This window comes from Phascolarctos cinereus, unplaced genomic scaffold (assembly GCF_003287225.1).
Source record: "Phascolarctos cinereus isolate Bilbo 61053 unplaced genomic scaffold, phaCin_HiC Scaffold_9;HRSCAF=440, whole genome shotgun sequence".
NCBI lineage: Eukaryota > Metazoa > Chordata > Mammalia > Diprotodontia > Phascolarctidae > Phascolarctos > Phascolarctos cinereus.
This window is the reverse complement of record NW_027556402.1, coordinates 99273920-99301822: the sequence shown is the minus strand read 5'-3', so window position 1 is coordinate 99301822 and position 27903 is coordinate 99273920.

Here is a 27903-nt window from a genome sequence, read left to right as displayed (position 1 = left end):
GTGCTTAAGTAGATTTAAAGATGCAAACAGTTCCGGCTATGCAGCCAATGCAAAGAGACTGCCCCCCAGCCACTAGGTAAGACAATGCAGAATATATAGGCATGTGCCAGAAGTAAGTCTCTAACACCTTCCACACAGATGATACTTCTGGGCATGCACCAAACCCAATTGCACACATGAAACTCACTGAAAGTCATCTATTATGGATTGGGGCAGGGGGAGTCATGATCTATGTCAGTTAAGGGAATACCCACACCAATACCATTATGAGTTGAGTAGAGTACTGAAAATACGCAATAAGATGAAGTCTGAAAGATTCAAAGCCAAGCCTAGAAAACTGTTGGCGATGTTTTAGAGAAGATTCCTATTCAGGCATTAGGTGAACTTATGACCTCTTAGGTACCTTCCAATTCTGAAACTCTATAAATATATTACTAGTGCATATATTTCTAAATCACTTTATGTGATTTTTTTTCTCCTGAGATATCTTTATGAGGTAGATAGTTCAGGTGTCATGATCCCTACTTTACAAATGAACGAATAGGCTCAAAGTGATTTAAAGACTTGTCCAAGATTACAAAACTAACATCTAGGTGGTGCAGTGGATAGAATACCAGGCTGGGAGTCAAGAAGACTTGAGTTCAAATCTGGCCTCAGGCACTTATTTACTGTGTGAACCTGGGCAAGTCACTTGACTCTCTTTGCATCAGTTTCCTTGTATATAAAATGAGCTGGAGAAGCAAATAGAAAACCATTCCTGTATCTATGCCAAGAAAACACCAAATGAGGATTATAAAGAGTAGGGCATGACTGAACAGCAGTATAACTAGCAAGGTCTTCTAATTCAAACTCTTTTGCTATATCTACTGCAAAACATTACTGGGAAAATAGAGGAGAATACATAGGTGGTTTATTTAAATCATTTTGAAAGAATTCATCCTGATAGGAAATAATTTGCATGTTCCAGGCACATTTTAATAGTAAAAATAAAATAATAGCAAGAGGAAATGATAATAATAAATAAATCTTGGGCCAAAAGTGGATAAAATTAATTTAAGGTTAGAACTAGGTTAATTTAAGTGGATAAAATTAATTTAAGAAGGTTGGAACTAGATTAAAGCAACTGAAACCAGTCAAAATATGTTTGGGCATCATTGTAATAATTAAAAAGCTAGATGATAGCAATAAAAGCAATTATAATAACTACTTTCACAGAGGTTAAGTAGTTAGGTTAGAGGTTTGATCACCAGGCTGTGAACTTGTTGGCCCTCACATCTCATTGTGCTGCCTGTTAAGGCAAAGACAAGATTAACATGAGGAGCTCCCCCCCTCCCAGTGAATGAAATCAAAAATTCCATTGTACCAACAATAAGGATTATTGTAATAACTACTCTAAGGTAGTTTAAATAGGTCATAACTGTTCGAAAATTGTTTATGTTGGATCAGTGAGGTTTAAGGAAATACAAACTGGTATGAACTCCTTTAAAAACAAACTAATAGTAATAAAAGTAATAATGACTGTCTCCAATGACCTTTATTAGGCCTGAACTGTTTCAATCAAATTTAAGAAATTTAAATTATTTAAATTATTTTGGTAATAGAAAGTAATAGCAAAAATATAATAGTAATTACTTTTAAAGCATTAAATAAGTCCAAACTCATTTAAATCCACTTAAATGACCTGATTATGTTTAGGACAGTTGGAAATTATTTGAAAATTACCACAATATTGAAAAAGGAATAAACAATGGGAAGTGTATTAAATTGTTATATACTCCAAGGTGGAAAGAATGCAAAATTCCACTGTTCTTATTGCTTGTTGATGATTTTTTAAATAATAATATATTTGATTCAGTAGAGTGAAATGTCACCTTAGAGTTGCTCCTCCAACAAAGTGTCTCCCATGCATTCTATAAAATTATACAAGGACCCTCCAGAGAATTAACAGAGATGACTCTTTGACAATCTCCTGATTATTTATATCAAATGAGTCATGAAATTGTTAAATTCAAAGGTATGTTATCAAATGCAATGGCTCAAAGCTGAAATAAAAAAGAGAGTCTTTGTAGATCAAGGGTTCTTAATTTTGCATCTACTTACCTCTAAGGAGCCCGTGGATAGATTTCAGGAAGTTTATTAACTTGGGTCAGAAAAAACGCACAACTAATAAATGCATCTTTATTTTTCACTACCTCTAACTGAAATTTAGCATTTCCTTAATTTTTTAAATTTTTTTTTCTAAGACAAGGCCCATGGGTTTTATGAGACTACAAAGGGTCCATGACAAAAAACAGATGAATAGATAGATAGATAGATAGATAGATAGATAGATAGACAGATAGATAGATAGATAGATGTACGTTCCTAAGATAGATGGTGATGTCAAAAATAAACAGATGTTTGCAGATAAAATTGTACTAGTTCAAGCCAAGAAACCATACAGAGCTCCCTAAATGAGACCCAGAATTACTCGAGAGTTCATCCTTATTATCTGCTCCGCAAAAATCAAGTGGATGAAAATTATCTGTTGTCCAAGTATGAGATGCAATTGTAACAAGATCACCATAAATCTGGTGCATCAGGACACATATCTTGGACGTATACTGCAGACGGACAATCAACTGGGTCCAGATCTGAAGAAGGAAGAGGATTGCCTTGGAGAAATTATGCGCTTCTTTTAAAGGCTCCAAGCTTCATCCTGAAATGATAACTAAAAAGCACTATTATGTTGGTGAGTAATGCTGTATGACACTCATTGAAAACTATGGTCTGTGAAGAATTAAAGTTATGGGTCACCCAAAAGGCAATGGAGAGATACATGGTGGGCATAAGTGGGCTACAATGTATTACCAGTGAAGAATTGTACAGAGAAAGTGGCATTAATCATATCACTAGAAGGGGATATGAGCTAAAAAAACAAAACAGAACAAAACAAAATAGCCTATTGGTCATATAGAAAAATTGAGAGATAACCACTAGACAGCCCACAGGCTCCATTTCATGTTCATTCAATATCAAGAAATCTAAAAAAAAAAAATAGGACCCAAATGCAGTTGGCTGAATACACACGGGAGATTTTACTGGAGAATACAGAGAAAAATTACAAAGGAAGAAAAGGCATACCTGAGTCATAATCTGCATGCACCATTGAGAGCTTTATCTGAATTGATGAGATTTGAGATCTCAAATTATCAAATTATTGAAATAAATTGGTTCAAAATTACATATACATTTTAATTAGTTCACTATGGATTGATGGAAATGCAATTGTTTTAACTACTTAAAATAAAAACATAAAAATAGGAGTTACAACAATAATTACTTCCAAGGATCTTAAATAAGTATTATTTCAATCTGTATTTTAGTTTAAACCGTCTTAATGAGGTTTTAAGTGATTTAGACTGGATTGAACTCATTCTAAATAATAAAAATTTTGATAAATGCAATAATTAGAACTACTACCAATGAGCTTAAACAGATCTCAACTGGTTTAATCCCATTTAAGTTCATTTGGTAAGGTCTGAAACAATTTAAACTTTTAATAAAAATTAATAGCAATAAAATAACAATAATTATTTTTAAAGAGTAAAAGCAAAACAGAATTAGCTTAAATCTATTTAAAAGGATTCTAACCAGATTCAAACAGTTTAGACTGGTAGTAACAGGTTTGAACTCTGTGTGTGTGTGTGTGTGTGTGTGTGTGTGTGTGTATGTGTGTGTTTATAATGAAAATAACATGAGAGAAATAAGAACAATTGTAATCATGATCCTTTGATTCTTGTCAGCACCTGTTCTGTAAGGCTTCTCTCACTAAGGAAAGATGATTTAAAGGACAGATGAAAAACTTGTTTTAAGGGAGTAGCATCTTGGTATCATGGTGCATTTTGAGTAACCTCATACTAAGGGCTCTGGCAAGTGAGAATCAGAAAAACTTTGCCTTCCTTCATGACTCAAGCATGGTGTTTTGGAGAGTGTTGGATTTGGACTCCCACAATTTAGATACAAAACCAGAATTTGTTCCTCAGAGCTGTTACCTTGGGCAAATTACCTAACCTTTTTAAGGCTTAGTTTTTTGATCTGTAAATATAAGGAAGTAGACTAGTTAGCCAATCTCTAAGGTTACTTCCACTTCTGAATTTTATGATTCAAAGAAACCAAAGATATGTATATAGGCATATGCATGCATTTGCCATGTGCTTACCTATCACAAACAAAGGCCGTTATTTGTTTTGCTTGGTAATGTGAGACAAGAGGCTATGCAAGGGATTCATTTTGTGCCTGCCAACATCTATTCCCCACTCCAACTCTATCCTATAGCTTACTGTTTACTATTGTGCCCAAGACAATTGTTTCTGGGACTTAAATGAAGGTATTTTCCTTTCTTTAAAAAAAAAAAGTGTTTTTTTTTTAATAAAAATTTATTTCCTTCTCATTTCCCTCACGTTGGAGGGAAAAAAGAAAAGAAAAAACAAAATCTTTGTAACAAATTGCATAGTAAAGAAAAAATCAAATTCCACATTGGCTCTATTTGAAATATATCTAACATATATCTTAATTTTCAGTTTGTCCCCTGAAACCATAGCCTCTTTCTCAGGAGGTAGGTGGCAGGTTTCATCATGAATCATCTGGAATTATGATTGGTCACTGTGTTGATCAGTGTTCTTAGGTCTTTCAGGTTTTGGTTGTCTTTATAATGTTGTTGTTATGATATCCCCCCCACTCCAGTTCTGCTTATTTCATTCTGCATCAGTTCATACATGCCTTCCCTAGCTTCTCTGAAACCATCTCCATTCAGGGGGCACTTCCCATCCAGTCTCATATCTATTACCACTTAATTGCAACAATAGCCATGGATCATCAAATTAAGGAAAGATGCAGATGGAAATGGAGCATGACTATCCCAAAGCTGGCCATTCAAAAGAGCACAGAATGAAAATAACTGGCTCTAATTAGAGCTGTGCATAACCAGCCCATTTCTCAGTAGCTGAATATAAAAATTAGAGAAATACTGCTGCCCAGGTTCAGACCTTGCAAGGCTCCTACCTCAGGTGTAACTGTCCCTGCACTCATAAGAATTGTAGACCCACAGGGGCAGCTAGGTGGCCCAGTGGATAGAGTGCCAGGTTTGGAGTTAGGAGGACTCATCTCTCTGACTTCAAATCCAGTCTCAGATATTTACTAGCTGTGTGACACTGGGCAAGTCACCTAATTCCATTTGCCTTGGTTTTCTCAACTGTAAAATGATCTGGAGAAGGAAATGTCAAATCACTCTGGCATCTTTGAGAAGAAAACCTCAAATGGGGTCACGAAGACTCAGACGTGACTAAAACAAATGAACAACAACAATATGAAGGTTAGTCATTATTATTGTTATTATTATTATTCAACCCAAAGAGGAACTGCACCAATGGAGACGAGCAGCGCTCTACCTTCCCTTGTTTTGCAATGTAACTGGACAAAGTTCAGACTCAATTTCTACTTAGGGCTGTTATTGCAAAGCGGACTCTGATCCAGAGCTTCTTCAAGTTTCCAATCAGGGTTCCAAGCAAGCTACCATGGAGCCCATGTGGCCTTTCAGATGAGTACTAGCCCCCATGTTTCTGTCCCCTTGAGATGGAACTCCCACAGTATAAGATATTCTACATCAAATTATGAATTCAAAAGCTTTTAAAACTTTGCTAGATGAGAACATCATCCCTGTTGTTTCGGTTTGCAGAGCATTCCACGTGCTCTACCTTTGACAACATAAGATCACCCTACTCTGAGTTCTGGGGCTCAGCATAGTCCACTGGGTTGTTGCTTATACTCAGATGGAAAGGAGTATTGCCAGCAGTATTATCAGTAAAATTTCGTCATTAAAATAGCATTGCCAGTAAAATTCTCAGATGTCAAAGCACACTCTCAGTAATTACAACAGCACTGTCCTCCTTATAAACCTGGAAGACATGCCCCACCCCACAATGCTATTTCACAGGATCTTAGCATGAAGGACACAGGGAGGTGTTTCATGATATTACTGTATACGGCTATTTGCAAAAGTTCATATTGCCACAGACATTCTATATTTTATATCTAGACCTCAGTTTTCAAGAAGTTTTGCATAAGAACATTTATAAAAGGTTTCTCTCCCCCATCCACTTCACTTTCAGGGGACTCATTCCTAATTGTGGGTTGGGAAGAGAGGTCAGTTGAGGTTATATCATGATGACTGGTGATTCAGTGTTTTAAGTTTTCATAAACTTCCTGCTGATAACTCCCAGACTTTTCTAGGTCAACTAAAGTAGGCAATGTCAAATATAAAGTTAGACTTCTGCTATAGGCTTATGTGAGAGGGAGAAGGAAATGAGGAAGAGGGAGGGTTACTTCAACCACATACGCATCTGAGAATCGATGGGTGGAATACAGCCTCCTAGACACACTTTAGTCAGTGTGAATTCCAGACATGCTATTCAGGTCATTCTATTTAGGCAATGCAACTCTCTAGTGGTTTTCAATGTTTCATAACATTTCATTTTTCCTAAGACCTACCGGACCAAGGAATGGTCATTTATTTGGATGACATACTAGTTTATGGTCACAATCTCAACCAACATTTAGCCTTGCTTTAATATCTGCATAACTGCTACCCTTTCACTAAGAGAGGTCATTTGAGCAATATTTTTTTTTGAATTCCTGAAACACATCATCCAATAAGGGATATGAATGGGTCCATGAAAGACAGAGGTAGATTTTTTTAATAAGGGGAGAAAAAGCCAACTCAGGCGATACTTATCTAGTTCTCCTACTATTATACTCAGACCTTCTAAAATCTATACCTCAGTTCTAACTAGAGACATTAGTGACAGGTTCAGGACTCTTTTGCCCATTCTCATCTAACTGACTCCCAGCAGGCAGGGATCTCACAGCTGAAGAAGGCTTAGTGTTCAATGGGTACTCACTAATGTACTTTATTCTCCAAGATGTTATAGCCTGACCTTTATATGTGTGTGGTTGATCACCCAGAAACTTAAGCAGAAAAGACTGCTTAGAGAACTGACTGAATGAATGAAAACACATTTATTGTTTATTATATGTAATGCATCATGCTAAGTGCTGGGACTACAGATAGAAAAATTAGTCCCTGCTCTCATGGAACACTTGGTCAGGAGTTGGTATTGGTTATGATGGGAAGGTGAGATCTCTTCTCCATTAGGCTTACTCCCCTGGATGATAGCTGGGGTGACTGGTTTTGTAGTAGAGCTAGCCAGTGGTGTGGGGGGCACTAATCTTTCCATATCAGGAAGCAAGCAAGAGTAAACCAAATGGCCAGGACAAGTTGCTACCAGGGAGTTAGTTTACAAGGAACAGAATTCTGAGATTAGAAGGAAAACTAGGTCAAGGAAATGTATTGCTAACTCAGGACACTGAATACAGGGAGTGCCTTGAATTTGATGATTTCTCTGGTTCAAACTGTTTTCCCAAATCTCTTATCATTTTATGGTGGCTTCTGGTATTTGTACCTCTCCTATACTGATGGGACACTATGGCCCATGGCAGGAAAGCTACATTATTCTCCTGCTTTGCTTAACTATATTTATTAGGCCAAAGGCTATTACAAGGAGGTTTGATGGTCAAGACAGTATTTACATTTTTTATTTTGGTGAAGCAATTGGGGTTAAGGGTCTTTACTTGCCCAGGGTCACACATCTAGTACGTATCAAGTGTCTGAGGCTGGATTTGAACTCAGTTATCTACTGTACCACCTAGTTGCCCCTGCATTTACATTTTGACAACAGCAAAACACAATAGTTTTTTCATGACACAATTTATGTTCTCCTGGGAATTACCATAGTCATGATCACAACATGATGATGATAAACATCACTGTTATGCATGAAGCTGAGCTAAAGCTTCCAGGCTTCTATGATCTTCATCAGTACCCTAGTGACCCTCAGCAGTAGTGATATTAAATTTTATAATATACCTATTGCTATCTCAGAGTCACAATAGCATGCTTTTTGGCATACCATTCCAGATGGATCAGTTTCCTTTCTATATTACACTACATATTGCTGTCAAAACTGTCTAGTAATGTCTCTCTCCCTTTCCACATGATATCTGGACTAGAACTCTAATTTATTTACTGTTTTTTTAATTAATTACATTTAATTCCCTTTAGACCAATGTACACTAGCCCATTGCCTATTATTAGCAGTCATACATCTAGTTGGAGTCCACCAACAGAACTTTAGAACAATAACACTGGTGTTATAAGCTCTTCTTCCATAGTTGAAACTTGTACAAACATTATCTTTTGATGTACCAAAAAAAACACCTTGCTTTCCTAACAGCTATGGTGTTCACTAAAATCTTCCTGTCACTTTACTTCCTCTATACCTCCAGGAGGCCCAGGAGGACTTAAAAGTTACTCAGATTGACCTATAGAATGATGAAAATCTACAAAGCTATCTACAAAGCATCATATTCCCATAGGAGCCATCTCCAACCAGTAGACCAGGTCTTGCTAGCTATGTGAAGTCTTTGTATTAACAAGTGGACAAAGAAGTTGGCTAACCATCCTGTAGGTCCATGGCTGATTGTACAAATAAGAAGGCAGCTATGACATACTATTTGGACTTGCCCGCTTCATTCTAGATACATACAATATTTTACTGGCTCTTCTTACATCCTGACTATCTTGAACCAAGTTTGTACACTTACAACTCATGTCTTTAGTTATCATGGAGGGATTGGAGGAATTTTTAAGAAAATTAAAAAATCATAATGGAAATATCTCAATGGACCCTCTAGTGCTTGGTATCTATAGACAAAAAAAAAATGACTTGGAAATCTTCAAGCTATATTAATACCCCAAAGGTAATAGAAGAGTTCCATTCACATCAACTCACCAACCCAGCATCCCAGGTCCTGGGGATGTGCTCTGAGAGGAGGAATATCATCCAGCACTGCCTACAATAGTGGCATAGCAACTGTGGGTGGTGGGATAATTCAACAATACATGAATGGCTGTTATTCACATTTTAAATCTGACTCTACCAGACCACGGTAGTAATTACAGTAACCAAACACTAAGCTGGTGAGAGCACCTATAGTTTATCTTCATGGTTATATGGGCAGAAATATCCATCAGTATGACAAATTTCTCCATATCTTACCTCAAGATCCACACCTGGCAGTTTAAAGAAGAGTATCCCGGAGTGGAGCAAAGCTATTGGTAAGCCTTGTTCTTTGATCCTCTTTGATTCAATTTTCTTATCTCCATGTTATTGACTTGTTCCTTTGCACCTGGAATGAAAGTTACAGAAAACACTCCTCAAGGACGTTTGTTACAACATCAACTACCTGACTTCTCCTTTAAAGAAAAAAAATGTTTCTCTTTCACCTTTTTTTGGAAACTGGTTGATCTCTGGCTATTTTAACCCATAGCTCCAAGTATTGACACCCCTCTTGCTTCTCTTCCACTGGCAATATTGACAGACTCCTGTTGCTCCCCTTATACACAGCAGGACTGAAACACTCCAGGGCTTCTGGGTTCCTGGCTCAGCAGGTTTGCCCCACAGTGGGATAGGAAATATTCATAGTAATTAGCATTTGTAGTACTTTAAGGTCTGCAAAATGATAAAATGTTGTCTCATTTGGTTCTCACAACAGTCTATTATTTCCTTTTTACAGATAAGAAAACTGAGGCAGACAGAAGTTAAGTGATTCATCCAGAGCCATACAACTAGTGAGTATCCAAGAATTCAGGCCTTCTTGAATCCATACCAGCACTCTCTCTCCACTGTGTTACCTAGCTTGCTCATATTTTTTTTTTTAGGTTTACTTTTTGTTCAATAACAATTTCGAAAGACAGCATCATCCCAATTCATTCATTAACCTGCTTACCTACTCAAGGTGTTATGCTAAGTCCAGAGTAAAATGGCCTCCCAGACTTATCTCTTGCCTTTTGAGATAGTACAAAAATCACAGAATTTAGAGTCAGGAGGAACCTCCAGAGCTATCTAACTCAATCCACACCTGAGAAGAATCCTAACATAATATAATAAACAAATGGTCATACAATCATTTTCAAGGCCTCCAATGAAGGGAAACCTAATTATCTAATGACAGTCAGCACTTATATAGCACTTTAATATGTCCAAAGTGCTTTCCAGGTTATCTCATTTGATGCTATCAAATAAAATATTATCTCTTGAGGTGGCCAAGTCCATTTTAGGGTAGCTTTGGTTAGGACATTTTATCATTTCTACTCACTCTTCCAGGTTTAGCCTACTGAGGCCAAACATATATCTGATCCCTTTTCCACCTGATGAACTTTCAAATACTTGAACACAGCTTTCAGAGTCCCCTGAATCTTCTCTTTTCTAGGTTAACTAAGCCCTCTGATTTCTTTAGCTAATCCTCCCATAAACAGGGCTGGAAGGCCTTCTGTCATCTTGGCTGACCCCTTCTGGGTTTCACTAGCTTGTTGATGGCACCCAGGGCTGAATCCTATACTTCAAGAGTCAGATCAGAACAGAACACCTCCTTGTTCCTGTAAGCTATGGCTTTCAACGAAGCCTAAGATCAGATTTGTCTTTTTGGCTACTATGTCACAATGATGATACATATTGAGCATGAACTAAACATCCTCAAATCTTTTTTTTTTCAAAACTACTTTTTAACCAATTCTCCCCTATCTTTATACATGAAGTTGATTTTTTAAGTTCATGTGTAAGACTTAACATTTTTTTAAAAAGTTAACATTTATTTATTTATTGTGTTCCATACTTTGAATTTATTTCATGTGCATTTCATATTTATTTATTTCTGTGTATCCTATTTCCCTTCAGTGAAATAAAAACTCTTTGAAGGAAGGGTATATTTTGTTGTTGTTATTCATTTGTTTGTTTGTTTTCATATATCTAGCAGATAGCGTCAGGACTGGTACATTTAATGTGTAATAAATGCTTGTTGAAAGAATATGTGAATGAAATGAGACATAGGCAGCATTTGGTTGGGGCTTCTGCCTTTCAGTGTCTTACAATGATAGAATGTGGCATTGGTGGAGTGGCACTCCAATAGGGTGGAGGGTTTGGTCACCATAATTAATACAGTGGTCTGGCAGCATCAGATTTAAAATGTGTATAACAGCCATTCATGTATTGTTGAATTATCCCACCACTCAAAGTTGCTATGCCACTATTATAGGCAAAGCTGGACCTTATTCCTCCTCTCAGAACACATCCCCAGGACTGGGCATGCTGGGTTGGTGAGTTGATGTGAATGGAATTCTTCTATTACCTTTGGGGTATTAATATAGCTTGAAGATTCCCAAGTCATTTTTTTTTTGGTCTATAGATACCAAGCTCTAGAGGGTCTGTTGAGATATTTCCATTATGATTTTTTTTTCTTTTCTTAAAACTTTGGTCCACACAGATTAAATTACTTCCCAAGGTCTTGCATGTAGTAATTCAGAGAGCCAGAATTTGAATTCAGGTTCTCTGACTCCAACTTCAATTTTTATTGTTGTTGTTACCATTTTAAATTGTTGTTAAACATTGTAATTTTAAATTTAGGTTTCTAAGTTTCACCACAGAGCAAGAAGCAAAGGTTTGAACTGGATATAAGAATAATTTTGATTTGATGTACTCATTGGCTTCTCAAGTGCACATGAATTATAAACCTTGTCATCTGCTGCCCAGCCCAATTCTCCAGCTTTACCCCAAAGGCCTACATCTGGAAAACTTATGTTAACACAGACCCTTATCTACAAAGTAGTGCCCACTTGTGAAGGCATTGTTGCTTTCCTTGAAAAAACTACATCTTTTCATTTGACCTGAAATTTGGGTGACTTTGTAGACCACCATGGGGGGAGATGATCGGTTGAGCTTAGGCACACAGACTTTGTATATAACAATTAAATCTGAAGGAACTCAATAATTCCTAAAATGATTTTTGTATTCAGGAAATACATTTTTAAGATAATAAGACACAAAAATTCCCTCTTCTTCTTCCCCCAATTTAAAATGTGCCCTCTGGGTAAACATCACAAATGTTGAATAATTTTAAAGTGCCTAAGCAGCCATTACCCATTAATCTGGTTCTACCAAACCATACTAGAATTATTGTGACCTAATATTTTAGTTGGCCTTATTTACTAATATTTATCTCAGTGCTAACATAGGCAGCAGAAACCCAGAAATGTTACTCCCTACCAACATTTTAAGACATTTTACTAGACCCCAGCTGTTATGGTTCTTTAAGTTATTTCCTCCTATCTGACCTAGCCATGGGTTTATAACCATCCACCACCAACACCCCCAGGAGTAAATGTTGATGGCATCTGATCCTTAGGAAAGGCAATTATTGACATCAATGGATAATGATGTAGTTAAGAGAATGCTAGGATCTTAATGTTTTCGGTAACATAAACCAACATAGTCATGAAAAGGACACACCGCTAGTGTATTTAGTGAACAAACTGAAAAACTTACCAAAGATAAAATTTATACTGCTAGTGAAAATAATCAGAGGAGATGCTACAAAATAAGGAACGTAACAATCAGAGGGAGGGATGAGGCATTTCTTATCTGCAAATAAAATAAAGAAATAACATTGGAGAAGGGATTTTGGAAATTTAATTTAAAAAGCATAAAAAGCTAAAATGGGCTTCAGGATATCTAATGATTCCCTTAAATTTTATGATTTATTAAGTTTCAATCAATCCATCAGTTAACTCTTGTTATATACTTAGTATGTGCCAGGGTCTAGGAGTACAAAGTCAAAATGAAAAAGTCTCTGCTATCAAGGAGCTTATATTATTATATTGGGTGCAAGGGGGAGAGAAGACAACATGTATATACACGTACATAAAAAAAATGTACTTACATACATATGTATATATGTTATAGTAATATATGTATCTATAAATACGTACATGCACATGTGTGTATACATGTATTTATACATGTGTGCATACATAATACAGAGCAAATAAAAGTTAATTTCAGAAGGAGACACTAGCAGCTAGAGAGGTCAGAAAAGACAGTGTAGGATTAGGAAGTTAATTAAACACTGAAGGAAACTAGGGATTCCAAGAGATAGCTGTGGAGGGAGAGTGTATTCCAAGAATGAGATATGTGTTACAGCATTTATTGAGCACCTATTATGTGATCAGGCACTGGGGATATTTCTTTTTTTAAATACTGCATGAGTGACTTCCACTTCCAGGAGCCAAGATGGCAGAGTAAAAAAGGTAGTCGCTCTCACCCCTGCCCCCCTCCCCCATCAACCTCTGAAAATCCAGAAAATATCACCTGGAGGGAAAAAAAAACTGGAACAACTAAACTAGAAGAAAGACAAGGAACAGCAGTGAAATGGTCCAGCAAACGGGTCTCCCAGTGCCTCAGCAAAAATGAGAGAAGCAGCAGTATAAAAGGTCCCGGGAGGATAAGCACCCTGCAGCATTCATCTGAAAGGAGCTGAAGAAAGCAACCTAGAGTCTTCCTAAAGTCCCAGCCTTGCTGATTCCAGCCCAACACCAGGTAAGCTGTCACAACCCTATAGCCTCCAACTGTCAACCAGGAAGTGATTCTGAAGCCCAGGTGGTAGAGCAGGAAAACACCAACACCTGGACCTCTGAGTGCCTCAGTGAAGACAGGGGAACCAGTGGAAACCAGCTGAGAAAAACACCAGGTGCCTCACCACTCTGCCTCAAAGGAATCTCCCAGTGCATTAGCAAAAACGAGGGAGGCAGCATTGCAAGGGGCCCCAGGCAGATACACACCCTGCGGCACCCATCTAAAAGGAGCTGAAGAAAGCTAAGGAAAGGAAAAGCATGCAACCCAGAATTGCCTGAAAGTTCCAGCCTCGCTGACTCCAGCCCAACACGAGGTAAGCTGCCAAAACCCTATAGCCTCCAATTGCCAATATAAGAGGCCCCAGCACACAAAGCCAGTGACCAAGACCTAGGCTCCCAACATAAGAACCTTGGGTCAGTACCCTCTGTTCCCCAGCAGGAGAGCTCAATCTCTTTAAAGACCAGGGAATAAAGAAACCATGAGTAAAAAGAAACGTACCATAGATTCATATTATGAGAAGAGTGAAGATCAAAAAAGAAATTCTGAAGAGGCCAACATTATCAACAAACCCACATCTGCAATATCAAAAGGGAAGATGAATTGGTCTGAAGCCCAAAAAGCCTTATTAAAAGAGCTCAAGAAGGATTTTAATAGTCAAATGACAGAGGTAAAAGAGTCCTTAAAAAATACGATTGGCCAATTGGAAAAAAAGCACACTGAAGAAAACAAGTCCATAGAAAACACAATTGGCCAATTGATGAAGGAAGTACAAAAACTAACAAAAGAAAACAATCTGTTAAAAACTAGAATTGGACAAATGGAAACTAATGACTCTATGAGAGAGCAAGAATCAGTCAAACAGAAACAAAAAATGAAAAAAATAGATGAAAATATAAAATACCTCATCGGTAAAACTACTGACCTGGAAAATCAAACCAGGAGACACAACTTAAAAATCATTGGACTACCTGAAAATCATGATAAAAAAAAAGAGCCTGGACAGTATCTTTCAGGAAATCATAAAGGAAAACTGCCCTGAAGTCCTAGAACCAGAAGGTAAAATAACCATTGAAAGAATATACTGCTCACCACCTGAAAGAGATCCCAAATTGACAATGCCAAGGAATTTAATATCAAAATTCCAAAATTACCAGATGAAAGAGAAGATAATGTAAGCAGCCAGAAAAAAAAAAAAAAACAATTTAAATGTCTTGGAACCACAGTCAGGATTACACAGGACCTTGCAGCTTCTACATTAAAATACCACAAGGCGTGGAACATGATATTCCATAAGGCAAAGGAGCTTGGATTTCAGCCAAGGATCAACTACCTTGCAAAAATGAGCATGATTTTTCAAGGGAGGAGATGGATATTCAATGAAATAGGGGACTTCCAAACCTTCCTCATAAAAAGACCGGAGCTCAACAAAAAATTTGATCTTGAAGTACAAGATTTAAGAAAGACATAAAAAGGTAAATGGGACAGAGAGATCCAAAATGTTAACAAGGGAAGACTGTTTACATCCCTACAAGGGAAAATGACACTTGCAACTCTTGAGAATTGTATTGTTATTACGCCATGTGAAAGGAGTATACATAAAGGGGGTGGATTGACTTTGATGTAATGATTTAAAAAAATCTAATCAAGTGGGTTAAATGGATCCAAGTAAGTGGATTAGTCTGATCTTAGAAAATGTACTGAGAAAGGAGAAGGCAGATAAGGGTAAATTACATTAGAGAAAAAGACAGAAAATCCTATTGCAGCAGAGGGAAAGAAGGGAGGGGGGTGAGCATTGTTTGAACCTTACTCTCATCAGATTTGGCTCAAGAAGGGAATAATATAGTGAGTTGGGTATAGAAATATAACTTGCCCCATGGGCAGTGGGAGGGAAAGGAGAAAGGAAAAGGGAGGGGGATAGAAGGGAGGGAAGAAGCAGTAAGGGCAAAGGGGAAGAAAAGTGAAGGGGATAATAGAAGGGAGGCAGTAGTCAAGAGCAAAACACTAGTGGGGGGAAGAAGAAAGGAGAAAGAAAAGCATAAATGGGGAAAAAGGATGGAGAAAAAGACACAGATAGTAATCATAACTGTGAAAGTTGAATCGCTATCTTTTTTTTCTCTCTTCAGTTGAGTTTTGTTTCCTCTTTCTGATAGTTCCTCCTATTGGCTTAAATTTTTACTTACAACTTCGCTAATGTGAAAATATGTTTAATAGGAATGTAAATGTATAGTTTATATCAGATTGTGTGCCATCTTGGGGAAGGTGGTGGGGAGGAAGGGGGAGAAAAATTTTAAACTCAAAAGTATATGGAAGTGATTGTTGATAAATCAAATATAAATCAAAATAAATAATAAAAGAGAAAATAAAAGAAAATAAAAAAGAGGGAAAAGGGAGTTTCTCAAATAAATAAATAAATAAACAGATAAATAAATACATAGATAGATAAATGAATGGGTGAATGCATAAATAAATAAATAAATGAGTAAATAAATAAATACTGCATCAATCCAAAACCAAGGCTAAATAAATACCTGTATACTGGGTTACCATGACTGGTTTCCAGCAGTGTATCCAGCACATCAGGGCAAACACAATTCTCTTTTTTTAGGCATGCCCAGACAAGCACTGGCTAATTTCCTGTTCTAACCTTTCATCCTTTTCCTGCCCTTCAGCCAAAGCCTTTTTAGGTTGTAGTCAGTCTCTTTAGATATAAAGTGCTTCAGATTGGGAGAGGGGAGGAGCAAAGGAGGCAGGATCTGTCTCCAGCAAAGAAAAGGGTACTATTTTCTTTATTTAATAAAAAGAGAGGACTCCTAAGATACCCTTGTATAGCTGTATGATTGTGTTATTTGTAATGTTCAAAAGAAAGAATTATCATTGTTAAATAATTGTGAATACTAAATTATGTACATTTCTAGTTAAACTGTTACATTAAATACTAAAAATGGCATTAAGAAAATAGTGAATTTTGATGGTTATAAGGATCAGTATGGCAAATTTAAAATCCAACATCATAAAAAGCAAAGTTAAGGGGCAGCTAGGCAGCGCAGTGGGTACAGCACTGGCCCTGGAGTCAGAAGGACCTGAGTTCAAATCTGACCTCAGACACGTAACACTTACTAGCTGTGTGACCCTGGGCAAGTCACATAACCCCAACTGCCCACCAGGAAAATAAAAGAAGAAGAAGCAAAGTTAAGCAACAATTGGCTAATAGAATCAACACCATCCAGCTGCAAAAGGAACGGATTTTTCCTGAATGCCATAAACAAGTCCTCCACACTAAAACTGTTCATTATTGAAACTGATTCCTATCATAAACATAGTAAAATCTGCGTTGACTGAGAGAATTGATTTGAGATGGGTATAACAATTCAAACACAAAAGAAAAATGTTGGAACTCTTCACTAGTATTCTTTTCTTCACTTGAAGAAGCTCTTCGCAAACTCCCTATGGATTTCAGCAGACTAGGCTGAAACTGAGGCAGAGGACCCTCTTCCCAGTCCTGGTCCTTCTCTCATTACATGCATCTATCACTAGAAGACAGAACTCCCAGAAATATAGTGGGGGGAACAACCTGTGTGCATTCTTGCAAGATTAAACAACTGTTTCCATATCTGACCAGATGAGTATTTTCAATAACATCAAACACAAAACCCTCCAAAAATTTAGAGGCCAGATGATGCTTGGTTCCATCATTACCCTGGCTGGTGCCAAAACAGCAGCTGCCAGAATCTCAGCCCTGATCAGCACAACATTTTCCATCATCCTAACCACAGAGAGGATGGCGAAAGAAAATTTCCCCTCCACATTACTATCTGATTTGGCTCAGAACTGAAGGGGAGTTCAGGAGGAAAAAGGAGAGGGAAATGGTAGAGAGAGGGTAAAGAGAATATACCTTTTGGTTTCTATAGCACAATGGAAAATTCCTTCCTAAATAGTCCACTGGTTTCTAGGTGGTTTTCTCAGTGTTGAACTGGGTAAAAGGAAAATCAGAGCTATAGAAGATATAAGATCTTCTAAGCCTGATGCTTTGGAAATAGTAGACTTTCTATTCTCTTTAATGAATTCAGTGAAAGTTTAAAGGACGACTAGCTGGCTTATGAAGCCTCACTTTTAGTAATTATTTCACAGTTATAGGGCTACAAGGAGCTACAGAGGTCATCCAACATTAGGAATGAAAAAAGAAAGTGCTTGCCACACAGTAAGCACTTTATAAATGTTTTCTCATTAATTTATTCAATCTCTTTTGTCTTTCTGGCTTTTAACTGTGAATAAGCTAATAGACAGAGAGATAGAGAAATAGAGAGATAGCCATTGGCAAAGGGTAGGAATTGTTAAAAACACAGTTTGAAAGGCTGGGGACTCCCCTCTCACAAATAAGTCGTTATGAAATTTAAGGAATGATTTAAATGACCCAGAAAAATAAAAAAGGTCCATTGTCTATGAAGTACTCACACAATATGAAGATTTACTGTAACTGGCAATTCCAGTGTTCTTTGAGATTGTCATGAAATCATATGCTCTCCTAAAGCAAAAAAAAAATGTCTAAAATCTCACCCTCATGTTTACACAATCAATAGTTTTTGGGTACCATGATTTAGAGTAACACTTTCTCTGTGGCCAACTACAATTAAATTAAATGGCTCAGAATCTTCCCAAAGGTAGAATTTTTATATCCAGGTAGATCCCGGCTTTGAGACAGGGTAATAGAGTTCATGAGATTTTACATTTAGAACTGGAAGACACTTTAGGACCATCTAGTCCAACCACCTCTTAATTTGGAGAACTAAGGTCCAAAAAAGTTTAAGTAATTTGCCAAGAGGCACAATGCCAATATGTGCTATTTGAATCCGTGTCTTCCTGACTCAAAATCCAGTATGCTATACACTGTTCCATGCTTCTTTTAAATGATAATTCTCTTCTCTCCTCTAAGAGTCTAGATAGCATAGAAAGCAGCTACTACTCTGCATTATAAAGTTTGACTTCAATATGTCAAAGAACTGATATTTCATGTTCAGAACTATTCTCTTACAACCTTTCATGATATCTTGAGTTGTGGGTAGAGCAATTCATCTCCAGGTATCCAGATCTTCACTAATGAGTTTCTCTAAAGTCAAAAGGATTAGTTCTTGGAAGACAGTCACTCAGTCTCTCACTTGGCCATACTTAAAGCCTTCCCAGCAGGGTGAAAGATATCAGAGGCTTTGTTTCTAGGATTATACATTCTCCTGGGATAAATGCAAAACTCAAGATCACCTCCATTCCAAGATAAAAATCAGACAAGATCTCTAATGGAGAAAAGTGCATGTATTTTGGAATATACTGATTTTAAATAAATAAGTAAAACACTTGAACTCAAAAGACCTCTAGGACTAAAAAAAAAAAATCAAAATTTAAACAAAAAGGAGAGTTGTAGACACCTTCAGATCCTCCCAAGGAAGGAGACAAACATGATTCATGCTGAGTAAACCACCCACTCTTGATTTTATGTCACGGTCAGGCATAAGGATAGGGATTCATTTTTTAAAACTATATTCATTTCTCTTCACAAGGTTATTACTCCCTTTTCATCATCTGTAAGTATAACCTTCACCCTTTAGTTAACAAAAAAGACTTCTACATTTATATATCCATGAGATAAGGGGTGGCCACAAAATATGCGAACTAACAACATCTACGGTAGTTCCTTCAGCTGGTGTGGGGGTGTGCCATGGAATGATCATGTTGGAAAAGAATTCTGAAGGACAAACCCTCCTTTTAGACCTTGTTTGATGAATGATTTTTCTTCTCTGATCACAGAATGGAATTTTGTCATTCTAGTTTTGATCAGCATCTATCCAAATTATGTAAGTCCACAACTACATCATAGACTTGAGTTTTCTCAGTTTATAAAGTTTTACTGAAGATAGAGCGTAGGTTTCAGAGTGAGAATACAAAGAAAACAAAACACACTACTTTGGTCTTGAACAGTTTACAATAGAGGATAAGCATGAATGACATATTTATGTAAAAATACAAAGAAAACCTATTCTTTAAAGTGAACATTAATTCACTGCATAAAATTAAATAAGTGCAAGTTAAAGGGACTCTGGAGTAAATGTAATGGCCAGAGTCAGAATTATCTTCCTATGATCTTGACCTGGAACCAATTCGTACTCAAGAGAAAATTGAGGGTGAAATCAGAGCATTCCAGTCCTAGGTTCTGAACTGCTCCTGCCTCAGCAACTCCAGACACTGAAGGAATGCTACCTCTTGGTACCCTCCCCCTCTCACAAGAAAGGGCTGCTGTGGGGGTTCCCTGGAGAAATTTCACTCAGCATCCATTACAGAAAATGCTCATATGTCAGGCATGACTCACAAAATGATGAAATTCAGAAATAATCAGGAGGCCAGTAAGAAATAAAACACTGGGTGGAATCCACATGCTGCATTCACAGCGGCGACTCTCTAAAAGTCTGCTCTCTAGCATAGTTCTCAGCTCAAGGGGAGCTACTGTTCCTGAAATTGATAAACCTGAACTCCAAGATTATTGTCTGGTTTTTGTATGAACACTGTCAATCATAGCATTGTTGTTTTGTTTTGTTGTTACTGTTGTTTAAAACTATGCCTCCTTTTCCTCTGCCCTGGATTTTATTGTCCCTTAGTAGTTAAAAAACGGATGTGGTTAACAGCATATACTAAGTAGAGAATAAAACTTAGGATCTGGCAGAACCAGGTTCAGATCCTGCTTTTGTCACACGCCAGTAACGTAAAGTTGGGAAACTCAGAATCTCTCTGGGTTTCTTCTGAAAAATGAGAATATTGAACTCAATGACCTCTAAAATCCCCTGCAGCTTGAAATCTGTGATTTCATAATGTTATTCATAAAGTGTTCAAGAAAGTACTCAAGAAAATTAGTAACAACTATTTCCCTAGGGCAGCAAGGTGGTGCAGTTGATAGTGCCAGGCCTGGAGTCAGGAAGATTTATCTTTTTTTTTTTTTTGGCTAGGCAATGGGGTTAAGTGACTTGCCCAGGGTCACACAGCTAGTAAGTGTTATGTGTCTGAGTCCAGATTTGAACTCAGGTCCTCCTGATTTCAGGGCTGGCACTCTATCCACTGCACCACCTAGATGCCCCTGAAGATTTATCTTCTAGAGGTCAAATCTAGCCTCAGACACCAAATAGCTGTGTGACCCTAGGCAAGTCACTTAACCCTGTTTGCCTCAGTTTCCTCATATGTGAAATGAGCCTGAGAAGGAAAATGGCAAATCACTCCAGTGTCTTTGTCAACAAAACCTGAAATGGGGTCACAGAGACTTGGACACAACTAAAAATTACTGAACAACAGCATTTCCCTACTCTAAACTCTAGCTACATTGTGAATGAGGGCTTCCTTCTGCTGCTCTGCCACCACTGAGCCTTTTCCTTCTTCTCTAAATTGTTTCTAATTACAAAACTCTCTTATGCCCTATTTGGGAGCCACAGAGAAATTTTGTGATTAATATCTAGCATGCTGGAGAAAGTACGGAATAGCTTATTTCAAGGGCTGAAGTCAGAAGCCCTGAGTTCAAATCTCACTTGTGACACATGCTAGATATGTAATCACAGACAAATCATTTACGCGTTCGGAGTCTCGATCTCCTCATCTGTAAAATAGTGATAATTTTATCTTCTTCCCTTGCTTGTGAGAGAAAAATTAAAATAATGTATATAAAAATCATTTGTAAACTTTAAAATGCCTTATAAATATTAGTTATCATTATTACAGATCAAATCAACCTAATGCTTTCAGCCATTTAAATTACAATTTGTGCCCATGTGGTAGATTTTGTAGAGATCAGAAAAAAGACAGAAATATGACTCAACCAAATAAGGGTTGATTCATTGACCATGAATAGACATAGCCTCAGTTTGTGCTTTAGCTTTACCAGTAACTAACCTGGATGAATACCAGGGTTTGTACGGCTTCCCCAAATAATCTTACTTTAGTGATAGAAAAGACTGTGATAAAAAAAAAAGAATAAATAAAACAGATCTGAAGCAGGTAGAAATGGACCTAACTGGAGGGTAGAACAAGTTTGTTCTATTAAAAAAAATTAAATATTAAATCTTTTTTAAATTCTCTCAAAGGCATCAATGAGAAATGCATTTTATTTGATGGTCAGTTTGAACATGTACATAATTTGATGTTCATCTCTAAGTATTTCTACTTGGTTATAACACGGAAGTAGCTTTGTAATACACTATAGCACAAGCTTACTCTCTCATTATGCCTCCATGATACTGTTATTTTTTGTCTTTTTATCCCAGTAAGGGCTATTTCCAAATGATGGAAAGAAAGGATAAAAAGACTAGACCACTGGGGAAATTTTGTATTTAATAGGTGGAGAATAAATCCATACAATCAGTCAACCAAATTCTCTTAGAGCTCTTATGAAACCATTCTAGCAGTGACAGAAGTCCTTCAAGCCAAATTTTGCATACATTAATCTAATCCACTCTGCCCAACGATACCTTCACCAGACACTGAGGGTGGCCATTCTTCTCTGACACACAACCTTTGCCTGCAGAAATTTGCCAACATATTTAGATCTTTATCTTTGCCCAATAAGACTAGCACTGCTATACTATACTCAGTGATCAGAGAGAGTGAATGTGCCATTGGGTAGTAATGAACACATCAAAACTATTTGACTAAATGCAAATTTCATGGGAAATACAGAGACGAGTACATGATTTGTGGCATGAACTGAAAAGAAGGCAAGTGGTCTTCCTCTACGGGGTACATTCTAGAACTGATATAATGAAGTTCTTTTTCTGGCGTTCCATTGTTTCAGTTGTGTCCACCTCTTTGTGACCCCACTTGGGGTTTTCTTGGGAAAAGATATGGGAGCGATTTGCCATTTCCATCTCCAACTCATTTTACAGATGAGGAAACTGAGGTAAACAGAGCTAAGTGACTTGCCCAGGCTCACACATGTAGTAAGTGTCTGAGGCCAGATTTGAACTAAGGAACATGAGTTTTACTGACTTTAGAACTGGAATTCTATCCACTATACCACCATCCTGCCCCAATAATGAAACTCTGGAAGAAACTTAACAGTAAAGATAATCTTCTAAAGGCATATTTATGATTAAAGAAGGGTCATGTCCTGGCTTCATCCTTTGGATAGACAAAAGGGGCATTTCAACAAATTCGTTTTGTACAAAGGAATACAAACTATTAATTAGTGGAAATGCCCTTGGGGAATTACTGCCACATAGAATCACTAAGAGAATATCTTGCCCTTACAAGTTTAAGAATTGGACTGGACAAATGGATTTCCATTGATATTCATAACAGAGTTGGATTGTATTGTGAGTTAGTTGTTTTAGGTAACAATATGTTCATTTCATTTTACCCAATATAAAGGAGATAGGGTCCAGGAACTATGATTTCATTGATAAAAGGAAATCCTGGATAAGAAAATTCTTTCAACCAATCAGGTCTGTACTTTCTCCACACCTTAGAGCCTTAGAGAGCTTCCAAAAACGAAAGATTAAGTGGCTTGTCCAGTGTCTCACAGCCAACATGAGGCAGAGGTTGGCCTTTTATGGAGGTCTTTCAGGTTCCAAGGCCGGTTCTCTATCCACTCTGCTAAATGCCTCTCATATTATATACTTACATAGAATTGGTTATAGTTCTTTTATATTTATGTTAACTTGGAGGCAGCATGGAAGAATAGATAGAGTTAATCTGAGAGGTTAAAAAGTCTTGGATTCAAGTCCTTTCTCTGATGTTTACTGGCTGTGTGACCCTGAGCAAGTCACTTAATTTTTCAGTGCCCCCAGAAAACTTTCTACAGTGGTATACTGAAGAATAGTTGTGGATTAATAGAAGGGAGTCTCTTCACTTCTAGAGAATCTCAGATCTGGAGAGAATGAAGTGTCATCTGCCAGAGAGAGACGATGGTAAAAGATTGTCTTGGAATCAGGAAGACCTGAGTTCAAATCCTGTTTCTGATGCATAATGTCTATTTGGCAATATCCTATGCAACTCAGTAAGACTATAGGTTATAAATGAGTCACCGATTTATGTCATTGAGGGAATTAACTTGCCAACAACTCCTAATATGAATGAAATCACAGATCTATATACTCCACAAATAGTACATCTAGTATCTGAAAGCCACGTTATTATTTATATCCTAATTACTGAGTGACTTTAGAACAAACTTCATTATAGGCCGTCACAGTAAAGAAATGTGGCAGCAATGAATTACCCTACTGGGACTGTCATTAATTGTTGTTGTTGTTTGTTCTTCCTTCTCGAAGAGGAAAATGATTCAGGAAGGTGATACCATGACTTGCAATGAATTGTAAATGAATGGAGGGAGGGCTATGCAAAGTTACCAGCCTCAGTGTCTCTTCCAGAGTCATCTGAGTCCAGTGGCAAGGTATGGATCAGGACATTTGGAGATGGTCCCCTGTCATTAATTAAAGCTTAGGTGAGGAAAGCCAAAGTGGACAAATGTAGGACGTGGCAGTCTTCCATGTCAACCACATACCACTATATTGTGTGTGTGTGTGTTTTTCCTGGATGTTCCATAGACATCTCAAACTCAAAATATGACTAACACAAAGCAAATTATTCCAAATCCTCAAAAAAAAAAACCTGTTCCTTGTTTATCCCCTCCCTGTTTTTATTGAGGATACTATCATACTTAGTCACTCAGTTTTATAACCTTAAAAGTTATATTTGACTAGTTTCTCCTCTTCCTCCCCATATTCAATCACCAAGTCATATTAATTCTACTTTTTAAATACCTCTAGAATCTGCCCTCTTTTGCTCCATCTACAAGCCCACCACCCTAGATGAGGCTCTCCTTACTACTCATTTCCTGTCTTAAATGTACTTCTTTCTGACCTCTGTCTCATAGAATCCTTATTTTTCTTCAAAGTTTAGCTCAGGCACCACCTCCTCGATAAAGTTTTCCCTAATCCACAAAATTGTTGGTGCTTTTCCCTCTTCAAATTATATATATGTAGGTATATATATTCAAACATATATACACATATACATATATGTGTGTATATACGTGGGTGTGGGTGTATACATATTTATATAAAGCAAAGTGTATTCCTTCAATAGAGTAAACATCTTGAAGTCAGACCTTTTCTTTTTGTCTGTGTGCTTGGCTCCTTGTATGATGTCTTTCCCATAGTATGCACTTAATGAATTTTTATTAATTCTCATTGAAATAAAAGTATTTTATTATAGATCATGAGCCCAACCAGCTCACTTCTTTTTTCAAGGTTTCCTCTTTTTCTAACTTCTTCTTTACCCCCTTACTAACCATCTTCCCACCCAGGAGAAATTTCTGCCCTGAGGACCCATTGTATTGACCATTGACTCCTTCACTCGGACCTCCATTTCAGAAAAGGCACCAGCCATGCTCTCTTCACTCCTAGCCCATTGCATACTATAGATGTCTTTGCCTCTTCCTTGGCAGTCACCTTTGGAAACCTTGCTTTCCAACCCCACTCTATACATCACTTTCTCCATTAGAATATAAGTTCCTTGAGGGTAGAGACTGTCTTATTTATTTGGATTTGTATTGTCAGCACTTAGCATTAGCTGGCAAAGAGTAAGCACTTAATAAAAGATTTATTATCTGTCTGTCTTTATATTTATTTATCTATCTCTCTGTTTATTTTTCTTTATATCCATTGTCTTCTGTCTACCTGTCTCTATCTCTGTCTTTCTCTCTCCATGTATCCATCTATCTTGAAGGAAACTTTAAATTATCTTGTCCATGTCTAACATCAGACCATCCCATAGATTCTGTGTAGAGATCGCCCTGAGCCTTGGCCACTTCCACTGAGCATGGGTCCCTGGAAATGATCACAACACAGGCTTGACATTCCATGAGAACAGCCCCAGCCAGAACATAGGATTCCTCTCTATAACATCTCCAAGAAGTGATCATTCAGTTCTTTTCTTGGATACATACAGGGATGAGAAAATTTTGAAGTAATTGGTTCTACTTGTGGTTTGCTTAATTTGGACGTCCTTGGCTTGTTGTCTCCCTATAACTTCCACCCAATCTCCTTATTTCTGAACTCTTATGCCATTAAAAATAAGATGTATTATTTTTTTCACATAACAGTCCTTCGTCTATTTGAAGGGAAAGAAGTAATCATTCATGTGGTATTTACTCTATACTACACACTGTGCTAAGCTTTTTACAAATATTATCTCATTTAATCCTCACAGCAACCTTGCAAGGTAAGTGGGTCACAAGAATGGGAGTCTTTCATGATACCACTACATGAACAGTCTGGCCATCATCTCAGACCCCTTTCAAATGTTTTCTCTCTCCCCTAAGCTAAAAATTCTCCTTCATCCATTCTTTATCTTCCCTTTTTAAACTATGTCTCAAAGGCAGAGGTGTCAAACACATGTCCAGCAGGCTTCATGTAACCTATAACAATCCCAAGTGCCACCTGAATCAGTGGAATTGAGAAATATTTAACAAAACAAAAATACAATAAAACATGGATGATATTAACACATGGTTTTCTAAGACAATATGCACCCATGGGGATGTCCTTACATATCACTTAGTGACCACATAGTGGTCTCTGTTTCAATCTGAGTTTAATAGCACTGCTCAAACATATTATACAAGACTTCAATACTCAATCACCCAGTTCTTGATATACTTTATGTTTGCTGAATATCCATCACATATGATCTTGATAGCATATTTAGAGTACGATCTTCTTTTTATGGATATCACATTGCCTTGAAGACATTCATTGATTTGGCAGCTGCATCACAATCTTGACATATTGATTTTGTAATTGACTAAATTATCTCAATTTTACTTGAAAGGCTATCTAGCCATTTTTCTTCATATACATATGCTGCTTTGTCTCTATATGTGTGTTTTAACTGAGCACAGAAGTTTACAAAGTTCTCTTTTCAGTTTCAGTTTATTTCAGGAAATACTTAGTGATAACAGGACACAATATGAGAATACAATATAGTCCTTACTCTTGTGGAGCTGACGTTTTTGTCGGGGAGACTACGTGTATTCTGATAACCACAGTATAGTAACGAAAAATGCAAGTGCAATGTTAGTGGTATACTGGTTCAGAGGATGGAGATAACCCTTTCAAATTGGCACAATCATAAAATGTTTCAGGGATGAAGTGGCATTTGAGCTGAACCTTGAAGAATGAATAGGAATTGTATGGAGGGGCTGTGGGTAGAGGGGAAGGAGGGAATCACTGACGGAGGCAATAGCTTAAGCAAAGGTATAAAAGAAGGAAAACACAGACTGAATTTTGGTATAGCAAGTAGTCTGATTTGTCTGAATGGCAATGAATTAAACAGACTGTAGGTGATGTCTCTGGTAGGTATCCAGAGAAAGGTAAATAATAATAATTAATAACAGTAAATAACAAAAATACAGAACATTTACATTGTGTTTTAAGGCTTACAGAGTGCTGTACAAATATTATCTCATTTAATCTTCACAACAATCCTAAAAGGTAGGTGCCATTATTATTCCCACTTTATAGGTGAGGAGAGACCCAGAGAGAGGTTAAGAGACTCATCCAAGATCACACAGCCAACAAGTATCTAAGGATGGATTTGGATTAAGGTCTTCCTGACTTCAACATCTGCTATCACTCCACTCAGCTACCTAGGCATAGGGATAAAAAAAAGCAGACAAGAAGAAGACCAAATTTAGAGCTGAGCACAGGGAATTCTGTGGAGATAATGGTACTTTCACAATACATATATGATCATATTAGAAATAATTTTCTCCATTACATCTAGCAGTGTCCTATATATCTGCCTCTGAATAATTATTACTACAAGTGAGAAGCATGGTGAGAGGCAGTATTGCACGGTGGTTGGAAAACCAGCCTTAGAGTCAGAAACTGTCTCTGATTGATTGTCTGACCATAGGCAAGTCATTTAACTACTTACTACCAGGCAACTCTCCATGACTCTAAGACCTGTACTAGCGGAGGAAGCTTCTTTTTGGGGGTGGGAAGGAAGCAATCAGGGTCATGTAACTTGCCCAGGGTCACACAGTTAGTAAGTGTCTGAGACCAGATTTGAACTCAGGTCCACCTGATTCCAGGGCTAGTGTTCTATCCACTGTGCCACTTAGCTGCCCCTAGAGGAAGTTTCCAAACCAATACTTCTTCTCACCAAGTTTTTCCTATAAATCGGAATTCACAAGTCTAAAAATGACACCAAATGAGGAGGGGTAGGGACAGAAATCATGTTCATATAGAATTGGTCTTGGGTACCATAAATTAAAGCACACAGATATTTCTAAGAAATTTTGCTTAGCTCTTTG